The sequence below is a fragment of the Macrotis lagotis genome, chromosome 1 (genome assembly GCF_037893015.1).
Source record: "Macrotis lagotis isolate mMagLag1 chromosome 1, bilby.v1.9.chrom.fasta, whole genome shotgun sequence".
In the NCBI taxonomy this organism is placed as follows: Eukaryota; Metazoa; Chordata; class Mammalia; order Peramelemorphia; family Peramelidae; genus Macrotis; species Macrotis lagotis.
In genome coordinates, this window is record NC_133658.1 from 46,228,400 (window position 1) to 46,240,139 (window position 11,740).

Sequence of the window (11,740 nt, forward strand, 5' to 3'; positions counted from 1 at the left end):
ATGATTCCTGTTGTGAAATTAATGGAATTATTCTCTTATAAGACAGATCAATCAACTGAACTAAAGGTTAACTATCAAACTCTTAGAGTTGGAAGGGACCTCAAGTCCAAACAAGTCCTGAACAGGAATCTCTCCAACATCCTTTTCTGGATATTGTTACTTATAAGCTTGCACTCCAAGACAATGCCTAGATATGTTTCCTATGAACTAGCATTGGATGGCTAGGTGGCGCAGTGGATAGAGCATCAGCCCTGGAGTCAGGAGGACCTGAGTTCAAATTTGACCTCAGACACTTAATAATTACCCAGCTGTGTGGCCTTGGGCAAGCCACTTAACCCCATTGCCATGCAAAAATAACTAAAAAAAAGATCACATATGAACCAGCATCTTCCTAGCTTGTACTTGTTGATTTTTTTAATCCTATTGTAAGACTTTTACCTTTATATTGTTTCACCTTATTAGATGAACTTTATTTTTAAAATACAACACATCAACTCCTCCCCAAAGCACCAAAGAATTGAAATATAATGCATCATTCTAGTCTGTAGAATGATTCATCTAAAATGTTAGCTAATTGGTCTAGTTTTGAATTATGCCATTGACAGATCTCTGGGGGACTTCTCTAGAGAACTTCTTCCAAGTTGACATGGACTTATCATTGACAAGTGTTTTTTTTTAATTCACTGAGTCTTAGATCCACCTATCTCTAAGCCAATAGATGTTCTCTATTATCCCCTTGTATGGGTTCAAAGTTGCGATTCCTGAGTCTTTGATCTAAAAGTTTAAATACATGAAGCAAATGATATTTTGGAAATTCTGGAGGTTAGAGAAGATCCAACTATATTCTATGCCTTATATTGATATAAAACAAGAGACTTTTAAGTATCTCAAGTTTCTTGTAATCTTTATCAATGATTTCCAATCTCTAGAGACAAATATGTGGTCCCAAAATTATGTCAACCTATCTTTGTATTGAGGACAAACTGCTCAGGAAAACCTTAGAAGAGATTTCACCTTTCTGTCCTTTAACACTGTTGTTCTTAGATATTAGTAGGATCATGGATTACAGGATCGATGAGAGGCTGGAGCTAAAGTACTGGAAGACCTCCTGGGTTTATGCCCTGGCACAACTTCTTAGTAGCTGCGCCATCTTGGATATATAGTATCCAATAGATAGTCTTAAATGATATTACCTACCGCATCCAGATACGGTTAAAATGAGTATAAAATATGTGATATAGATGAAAATGTCATTCCATAAATATTTATTTGTCCCCCCCCACTTAAAATATTTGTCTATTGTTTTCTTAGTTTTGCCTATCATTGTTCTCAACAAATGATCTGTCTTAACTGATTTCACATTTTTGCAGGTTCATTTTTTTCCCAACTGTATTCTGTTCTTAGAAGAACTAAAATTGAATAGCACTCCAAAGAGCAATAGAAGGGTACACAATCGGCATGAGAAGGGTAAAACATTGCATAAATAAGAAATCTGACTAAAGAAACAATTACAGAAATTTATGAATGAAAAAGAAGAGTTGATTGTGGTCAAAATTAAGGGTAACTGATAAACTGCCTGTACTAAATATGGTGTTTTAGTGATACATCAGAAAGTTGATTGATATCCTCAAGCAAAGTTATATGAGATCATGGTTTAGAGTAACACTGGATAGGCAGACACTATTGAATTGTTGTAACCATTGGCAAGAATACCAAACATTCATAAGATCATAGGCTCTGTGTTGTATTGGTACAATGGTAATAGTCTTTTCCTCCTTAGTATTTTGCACATGGGTTTTTTACTCTAAACCAGTGAAGGCCTTGCCTGCCATATTTCTTGGTTTGGCATGGAGATTACATGCATGCTGGTTAACAAAGTTTCGGGGATCTTTTCGCCTCCTCATTGTGGTCACCATTTTGAAATAGCTATGCTTTCTGACAGTATCAGTGGTTAAATTTTGGCCCATTTCCTATTCTTTTGGAATCAACAGCTTGTCTAAGGAGGTTGGCTTGGACAGACTACAGTCATGCATAATATTTTCTTTTCATCTTTATTTTCCCTTCTAATTTGGTGTTTCCTTTGATCTTTGCTCTAACCACTTAGTCTAGCTACATACATACATCTGCTTCTAAACTAACTTACATCTGTTACCAGTCATTTCTTATCTGTTAATATAGAATGAATTTCATTTTTTATGATAAGCACCATCCAATATGTAGCACATCCTTTAGCTCTTTTCTTGAAGAAGGTCATTGTAGTCATGCCACACAAGTATTATGCTTTCTCTTTATTCCCTTGCCCTCATGGATTTTCTCTTTTCCTGCAAGATGCAGATGAAACCCTACTTTCTACATGAAGACTTTTATAATCCATTCCTGCAAGTGTCCTCTCTAATGGCTTTGTGTTTATGTGCTTATATATGTTCTTATATTTCTATGGACATATGATACAATGTATGTATATATTTTATATTATATATACTTCTTTATGATTTCTGGTTTCATTTGTAGTAAAATCAAAATCTATGTGGAAATCCCTTCTACATCCATAGTGCTGTCTACTACTCTCATCTCCATTATCTTCTCTAGATGCTTTTACTTTTTCTTTCTTTCTTTCTTTCTTTCTTTCTTTCTTTCTTTCTTTCTTTCTTTCTTTCTTTCTTTTAGGTTTTTGCAAACACAGCTAGGTAATTATTAAGTGTCTGAGGCTGGATTTGAACTCAGGTACTCCTGACTCCAGGGCCAGTGCTCTTTCCACTGTGCCACCTAGCTGGCCTGCTTTTACTTTTTTCAATTTTAATATCTGAGTCATTATTTCATTAGGGACTGAGGTTATGCTTAACAAATTTTAATTGCCAGGATCACTTTTTTTTCTGTTTGGAAAATACATATTGCCTTTCCTCCCTAGTTTTCTTTGAAAAATGATGACTCTATTGATGGGTAAATTGGTGAGTTTGACTTTCTTAAAACCATCTATTTATTTTAATCTACCAGGATGTACAAGGGGAATTTTCCTCAATTCTTTCTCATCTTCTTTTATAGTTAGTTTTACTTCTAAAGCATGATACAAGATTTAAATTGTCTTACCTGAAGTGTTTGCTCAAGCTGTTGGGTTCACAGAGCCTCGTTTTTACTCTCTGCCTGGGTAAGGTATCTGTTACATTCCACAAACTGAGAAAAATGACAAACAAAGCATTGTCACTCCAATATGACTATAACAGGCTCACCAAGCAATCATTTATACTCATTTGCAAAACCGCTTAGTAAATACTTTCTTCACATATATGTATCTAGAACAGTTTTGCTATTCCCTCTAGGGATATTTCCTATTCATCTTTTATGCAGCACCTCCACCTTCCCCCATCATATAGTGCTACATAGGATAGAACTTTGAAGCATATCAATTATTATAAAAACAATGAGCATCTAAAATGTGAAATGGTTGCAAGAGTATAAATAGAGGGGATGAGGATCTATGAAAGAAATGAGAAACAAACATAAATAAAACAAAACATAATAAGCAAGTTACATAATAATCAAAAACATTAAATAGATGCTAATTGAATTTATTAGCATGATGCTAACAGGGATTCAAAAAGTTACCAAAAAAGACAGACCTGCCCTAAGGGAGCTTGCAATCTCATGGAGGTGACAGCATGTGATCAAATACAGAAAACTATATATAAAGGATAGATAGGACAAAATTAAGAAAGGGAAGACAATAAAGTCAAGAGGAGTTGGGGAAGGCTTCCTAAGAAAGGTATAATTTTAGCTAGAAGGGGAAGGAAGCCAAGGGAACCAGTAGGCGGAAATGAGGGAAAGGAGCCTTCCACAGTAACAGCTAGAGAAAATTCCTGGAGCCGAGATGGAGTTTTGTTTGTGGAAAGCAAGAGTACATCTAAGAGTACATGGTAGGGAATAAAGTGTAAGAAGACTAGAAAGGTAGGAGGGGGCTAAGGTATAAAGAACTTTGAAAATCAAAAGAAGATTTTTTATTTCAGCCTAGAGATGTTAGTGAGTCATCAGAATATATTGAGTAGGGGTAACGTGACATAGTCAGTCTTGTACTTTAGGAAAATCAATTTTGTGGCTGAATAGGGGAGGGATTGAAAGAGGGAAAGAATTGAGTTTTGTAACAGTTAATGAGAAGCAACTGCTCTTCAATTTATAATTTTAGAAAGTTGCCTGGGGTACCTCAATGTTGTGATTTTCCACTGTGTGTCAGCCAGTGACAACTCATATTATATCTGAGGGAAGGACTTGGGATGAGAACTTCCTGACTTGTAGACCAGTTCTCTATTCACTACGTGATGTTGGCTTTCTTTATCTACTTTATAACAAATAAATCCATTGGAGATGAAAATATGAAAATATTTCTATTGGTTCTACTTGGAAGACTGAACATGATTTAGAGGTGACCTTTGGGGCTCTCAAAAGCTAAGTTACAGTAACATTAGCACTAATGGGTTCTCCTAAGCTGGAAAGAGGTGGGATAATGAATGGTGATGTATATTGCTCTTGTCTAAGGGCCAGATCCAGTCTTGCTAAGGTAAGGGATCCATCTTCAGATTTACTTTAGGGTATTAAATTTTTCAACTGTGACAACTCTTTTTTTATAGAGGATAGAATGAAGATTCATTTTAGCATTCTTTTTTCTTTATTTATTAATTCATCTATTTATTCATTGTGGATCTATTTATTTTTTTTAAAGGAAAGGACTTTTTTTAAACGTTCTAAATTCTCTTCATCTCTTCACCCATTAAGAAGCCAAGAAAAACCAAACTGATTACAAATTTGACTATATATACATACATATATGTACCTAAACATGTATATATATTAATGTAAAATAAGTTTTTTACTAGTCATGTTTAAAAAAGTAAGGAAAAAGAAGGAGAAAAATCCTTTGATTTGCATTCTGCATCCATTGGTTCTCTATCTAGAGGTGGATAGCATTGGTTATTGTAAGTCTTTTGGCACAGAAACTTTGAAGACCAATATTTACTAAAGTAAAGAGGGTTTGTGATCTATATTAGTCAAGGTGGTACCCATAATAAAATGAATCTAGATATCTGGAATAAAGGATTTGACACATATTCAAATAAAATATAGCCTCTCCCCAATAATTTGTAAATTCTTATTGGACAGGAGAATCAGATGTTTTTATTATTATGAATGAAGAGATATATGCATATTTAAGTTATTATAGTCATAGACAAGGATAGATTAAAATGTGTATTTTTGTACCAACATTTTTTAAAAAAATAAAGTCTCTAATATTTTTATCCCTAGAGTATTTTAACTAATGAAATAATAAGTATTTGTTCCAATAACTTGAACAAATGTTAAAGAATGTAAAAGGAACTTTAAAGTCATATCTCAGAATTTTTATTATATAATAAAAATTGAAAAATAATTAAATAATCATTTCCATTTTTAGTAATGAATCCTAACAGGTTTTGAAAAGCTTTTTTGATGATTTACTGCTTTTTAAAATTAAAATAAATAGAAGCCATTTATTTTTAGCCTTCTAGTGGCTTTGTAGCTTGTGTGAGCTAATAAGACCCTAGAGAATGGAAAGGGTTGACTTTGTGAAATCACAAAAACTTCCATATTAGGAATCAAATAGTGTTTTTCCAGGAGGTTTGAAATTGTTATGTTTAACCAGGAGGCAAGAAGCATAGAAGTAATCCTTTTCTGTGAAGGTTCATTTGAAATTAAAGTTGGTCAAAACAAAAATTCTGGCTAATACACTTCAAATTATTTTCCATATTTTTCTTATTTTTGTGATATAGGGTTCTTTTACTCATGTATGTTTCTGACTGAAATTATCATGATAAATATATAAGATGGTTTTCCTTTCCTTGTCCTTTTCATTTCTTTCCTTTCCTTTTCTTCCTTCTTCTTTTATTTCCTTTCTTTTTTATTTCAAAGAAAGAATTTCTTTCTCAGACCAGAGCTTCTCAATGGAATTTTTAAAAATTGTTCTTATTAACAAAACATCTTAAGGTTTGCAGTTTTTCTCTCTTTAAAATAAGATCATTCTCCTTCTAATTACATGTTAAAATAATTTTTTACATTAAAAAAGGTATTTTCTTCACAAAAATACTGTAAGATTGGTGGTAAAGTATAATTTTATAGATTTATTGCATTTATTATCTATTCACTAGACATTTATATATTTATTTATATGGCACATTTATTTATAAACTTTGTGTTTATATAGTATATTTATTCCTATACTATACATTTATATGGTATATTTATGCACATGATATATACTGAATATTATGTAATATATTCATTATATAGTTATATAAAGATTATATACTTATTAGTATACTTTTAATAGATTTATAGAGCAGTGAAGTGACTAACCCAGGGTCACATTTTTATTCCAGCTCTCTGTACTATATTTTATTGTGTCTCTTATAGAATATATGGATCTGTAGCTCAATGACTCCTTATCACAGGTTATTTGAGCTTCAATCTACCTCACACATCTGATAGGTTATTGAAAGAATAAAAGACCAAATAGTCCAAAGGAAATGTCATTTAAATATTCTGAAAACTTAGGACAGGGTCATTCTCCTAATGGTGATTGTGACAGGGGAAGGTGGAGGGACATTGAACAAGACCTAGGAGAGAATCTTTGGCTGTGTGAAGGCGGGAGAGTATCCCATGAGGGAAATGCTCTTTAGCTGACATCCCAATTTAGTTTTTTTCTTTTTTTTTTTGAAATTCAATATTATTTTATTTTTAGATCTGAATTGTTTCTTTCCAAACTCTCTTTCCTCCACTCCCATTGAGAAAGCAGGAAAATAAAAATCTATTATAAACATATATAGAGTCAAGGAGATTTAATGTTAGAAATGGCTATGTTCTGCAACCATCCCCCCTTTTCCAAAAACCATGCAACCAAAGAAACAAAACCAATGTTTTCAATCTATACTCTGAATCTATATGTGGTGGTCTTTTTCTATTGGCAACTATTATTAGTAGGCATAGAAAAATGCAATGTACAACCAATAAGTCAGGTCAAACACCAGATTCTCATGTACAAAAGCTCATGATGAGCCCAGATGCAGAAAACTTATTGGATGTGCATGTAGTGAACAATTTTTGGAGATAGTGGCTAAAAATGTTCAAATGACAATCTGCGCGTTCATATGGAGTAATGACAATAACTTATTAAAAGTCAAAGTTGTACTGACCCCTGAAACATTTTACTTATACACTGTTCCAGAGAAAATGGAAGTTTAATGATAGTTTAAGACCAACTAATATTTATGTATTTTTATGTATTATATATATATATATATATATATATATATATTCATAGTGCTGATATATATTCTTAGGTGTTAACGAGATTACATGAATATATCACAATTGCTGAGAAACTAGTGATATTTGTAGACATGAGATCTAGGCTTGCACAAATCAACTAATTTCTTGGTGACTCAGTTTTCTTGCCTATAAAGTGCAGATAACCATACCCCCTCTGGTGAGCCTTGTAAGGAGAAAATGAGACTATCTGCCAAAATGCTTTGAAAAGTATAAAGGATTACATAAGTAATAAATAATTCTCATTGGCAGAGTACTTTAAGCATAGCAAAGCATTCTTTCTCAGAGCACTGTGTGATGTAAGCCGTGCAAGTAGCATACCCATTTTACAGATAAGGAGAGTGTCAGTGAGCTTTAGTGCCTCGCTCTTGCCATGTGGCTAATAAGAGGTTGTAAGCTTTAACCTGGATCTTATGCTTCTTAAGTAAAATACTCTATCCATGGCTAACCTTAATATCATACAACCTCTACAAAGCATTATAAATATATCTTTTCAATTTGTTAAAATATATGGGATGGAGGAGCAGTGGATAGAGCACCAGCCTGGAGTCAGGAATACCTGAGTTCAAATCCGGCCTCAGACACTTAATAATTACCTAGCTGTGTGGCCTTGGGCAAGACACTTAACCCCATTGCCTTGACAAATATATATATAGGATAGGAAGAGATTAAAAAATAATTGGAACAGAAAATACAGACACATATTTGACAAAGGAAATACTCTCTGGTTTCCACTGTCTGGGAGACTGGAGACTGTTGGTCCACACCCCCAATGTGTTATTTCACTTATCCCTGCTAGAATAAGGTTTGAGATTTGATCTGGAATGACAATATTATAAGATAGGATGGTTTATGTAGCACACTCAACCAAACAGTTCCCTAACTCACATGTTACAAGTTTGCATTTAATTAGTGGTGATCATTAAAGTCCAAAACTTACTTCATTTCTACTAAATACACTCATTTCTAACTGCAATAATACCATTACTGACAAAAACTGTAAACACCAGGAAAAAAAATTGCCAAGGTCAGATTTTTCTTCCTAAACAGATCTTCCTCTGATTAATTATGTTTTTTATAAGCATGTGAAAGATTATAGTTTAATTACTAGGCTTTGTCTCCTGTTCCCCAGGCTAACATTAAAAGTTTATTTCGACAGTAGAATATACCTTTCACCTATTGGATGTCGCCATTTAAATCAAACAAAGAAAACCATATTGAATTTTTGGTGTTACTGCAGAAACATATAAGTTACCAATTATAACATTCTTCCATTTTAATTTAGAGTGTTTCTAAAGCTCATACACAAAGCTACCTAAAAACATTTTTACATCAAGGCTATTCTGATAATATCTGCTTGACTTATAGTCTATATGAATTACTGGAGTCAAGTGGAGTCCAAAAGACTGAACCTTGGCTTCCCATGGCAACAGCCTACTAACCCTGAACCTCTTTTTACAATTGGGAAAGGATCTAGTCTTGGACTCAATAACTATTTCCACTGAATAAAAAGACAAAGCTTAATGGGCAACCAGGACGGTTAATGCAGGAGAGGGATATACTGCATCCTCTAACTTGATTTACAGGTTTCTTTTTATAGGTACAAAGAGATATTTGCATGGAAATGGTACACATTTCAGTTCACATATGTATGTGCCACAATGATGAGTAACTGGAAACATGGGAAAGCAAACTCAGCTCTCATCACTTCATGTCCACAAAGTCACTAACACAACAACCTTATCTAGCATAAAAGCTGGGGACCCACCAAATAATTTTGCAAGTAGAAATTTGAAAGTGAATGAAAAACCCAAAGCAGGGATTAGCAGCATATGATTGACCAAGCTTTCCCAACACACCCACAGTTGTATCAGCTCATAAACCTGAGAAGAGCATTGTAAGTTCCGCAGACACAGAGTTGGTCTTTGGATATCAAACCCAGTAGTGATTTTGGGTTGACAAACTAAGCTTAATAAGCCATTTCAAGCTTGTGTGTTCAGATTCAACCTCAAATACCAAAAGTAAAGATGGAAAAACTTGAGTCCTTTAAAAGGTCACTGTTGGTCATGGAAAAGGCTTTGGTTAATGATTCTGGTCTTGCTATTTGGCTTCCTTTGCTCTGCTACCCAACCGATCATCCAAATTATTTTGTTTCCCCCATACTTTTGGGTGGGGCATGCTCTGAATTTCTCATATAGGTTGATAAATTTTCCTATTTGGGAGACACTGAGAATGTATGTATATGGGGTCGGATGAAGTATTTACTTAGGTTTCACATGCAGTTCTCATCATAAGCCTCATAAAGCTTCTCAACCCTGATTACTATGAGGTATATTTCCTATTGCGTCCACTTTCTGCCAAAGTAGAAAAAATTGGCAAAGAGATCATTATTTTCTCTGTCCTCTCTTGATCCTCACTCTTGCCCTAATCCCAATCCCTTTTAGAGTCTGGATTTCTAAATGTACCTTGGGTGGTGGAGATTTTTAGGGAGGAAGCGCCCATGGGAGTGGCACTTTCTCCCTAATGGGAATCTGCATTGAGGAAAAAAATAGATTTTTTCTGGCTTCTGCTAGAATCTGCAAGCTAAAGGCTTGCTGCACAGAGGCTTGGCAATAGTGGCACAAAATGGAAAAGCATGCACAAATAAAGGAGTGGGGGGAGGGGATGCTAAAAAGTAGAAGAGGAGAGGAGAGTAGTGTGAAGCTTACCCCATAAGATGAGTCACTTACTTGTGCCTGCAAGAGATTCCCAGGCTATTTTAATTATAAATATTTATATCCACTGAAGCAAATTCAGAAAGATTTATATCCCAAGGGAGTACGGATCAATAGATCTGAGCAAACCTCATCTCCTGGCTGACCACTTAACACTGTTATCACCGATTAGGGCTGCTCTGCCCTCTGGGAGGGTCTTGTTTTCCCCTCTTGTCTTCTATAGGGCCATCCTATTCTTGGCCCCTGGAGGAAATCAATAGTAGGAGGTGGGGATCAATACTCAGGCCATCTGCTTGGATACAGAAGCTAGACCTTGGAATGGGGGGTTGGATCAGAAGGCAGCATGGATATTTCATATTCTCCCTTCTATCTCGAGGCCCCTCGTTTCCCACAGAGCTTCTATTCCACTGGGGGAGCCAAGGTTCATATTTCTGATCTTTATAGATTCTTTGAAATTAGCTTAAAATTGTGAAATCTTAGAAGCCAGAAAGAAGGATTTTGCTACTATTAGCTTCTTCTTTCAAAGAGAGAAAAAAAAATAACTTACCCACTCCCGAAGATGAGATGGGAGCCTCTCTACCCACCTGTCTGTGGCGCTCCTCTTGGAGGCGGCAGCCGGCCTCCTGGTCCTGTGGGGGCTGCCAGATCGGGCTGCATTTCTGTTCCAATTCAGCTTGCGTCTCCCTCTGCTTGGGCTGCAGTGGATAACTCCTCTGCTCCTGAGCATCCAGCTATTGACCCGCCCAGGGAAAGGAAGGAAAAAAAATGGAAAAAAAATCAATTAATACTAAACAGCTTAACAAAGCCCCGAATAGCACAGGCCTGAAGCTACCTGGGCCATGAGTAGGGGTAGCTGTGGTGGTCACGGTGGTGGAGGGACAGCCCCGGACAACCACAAAGCCTGATGTTCCAGGGACAAGAAGCCAATATGGTAGGCGTGATCCCCCCTCCCCACTGCGCGCCCACACACACACACACATGCACACACACATATATACACACACATGCACATACACACACATCGGCAGCTCTGATATGACCTATTCTGAGGAGCAAAGAAGATTGCTGCAGGTACACAGTTCCTTGGGAAGGGGTGGAGGGAGAGAAATTGGCTAGACTTGAGGGAAGCAAAAGGCTGCAATTGGTTATAAGATTGTTGGGGATGCTTTTGGGGGGGCAAGGAGGAAGGGAATGGTTTGGTTTTGTTCTTAAAAGATCACCCTCTATACCATCTACGTGTTGCTGTGGAGGCTGACCCAGGGGCATCCATCCTAGCCAAGACTTCTATCTCTTCTGGTGCCCCCTGTTATCATGCCAGATAGAAAGCTTTTAAGGGTGAAAAGAAAATGGGTACCTTGGCTGCCAGGCCATCCCTCTTCTCATGGAGGAGCAGGATCTCGCTTTGAAGATTCAGAATTTTTGCATCTTGCCGTTCCAGCTGTAAAGAGTTCACATAGGGAGGGAGCAAAGGAAGGATCATGAATGTCAACCAATAAGCAATTAGCATGACAAGACTAAAGTATTGATCCAGGAAGGCTAACTGCACACACCGAGCTGGAGCAGCTCCCCTGTCACTAACCCTGACCGAAGCCCCTAGGACTGGCCCCTTGTTATAGCTTCCGATGCTGTAAGAGGTTAAGAGAAGACACAGCTAAGAAGATACCGCTGCAGCAGAAGTC

The 11,740-nt window shown here is 36.1% G+C and overlaps 1 long non-coding RNA gene across 1 annotated transcript; it reads right to left on the reverse strand.

Moving 5' to 3' along the window:
* Positions 1 to 3,087: 3,087 nt before the first annotated feature.
* Positions 3,088 to 11,490, reverse strand: LOC141513254 (uncharacterized). The gene is made up of 3 exons (XR_012475748.1): positions 11,416 to 11,490; positions 10,646 to 10,792; positions 3,088 to 3,171 (listed from the first exon to the last, which is right to left on the reverse strand). It is a non-coding gene; the product is annotated as an uncharacterized LOC141513254 (long non-coding RNA).
* Positions 11,491 to 11,740: the final 250 nt, after the last annotated feature.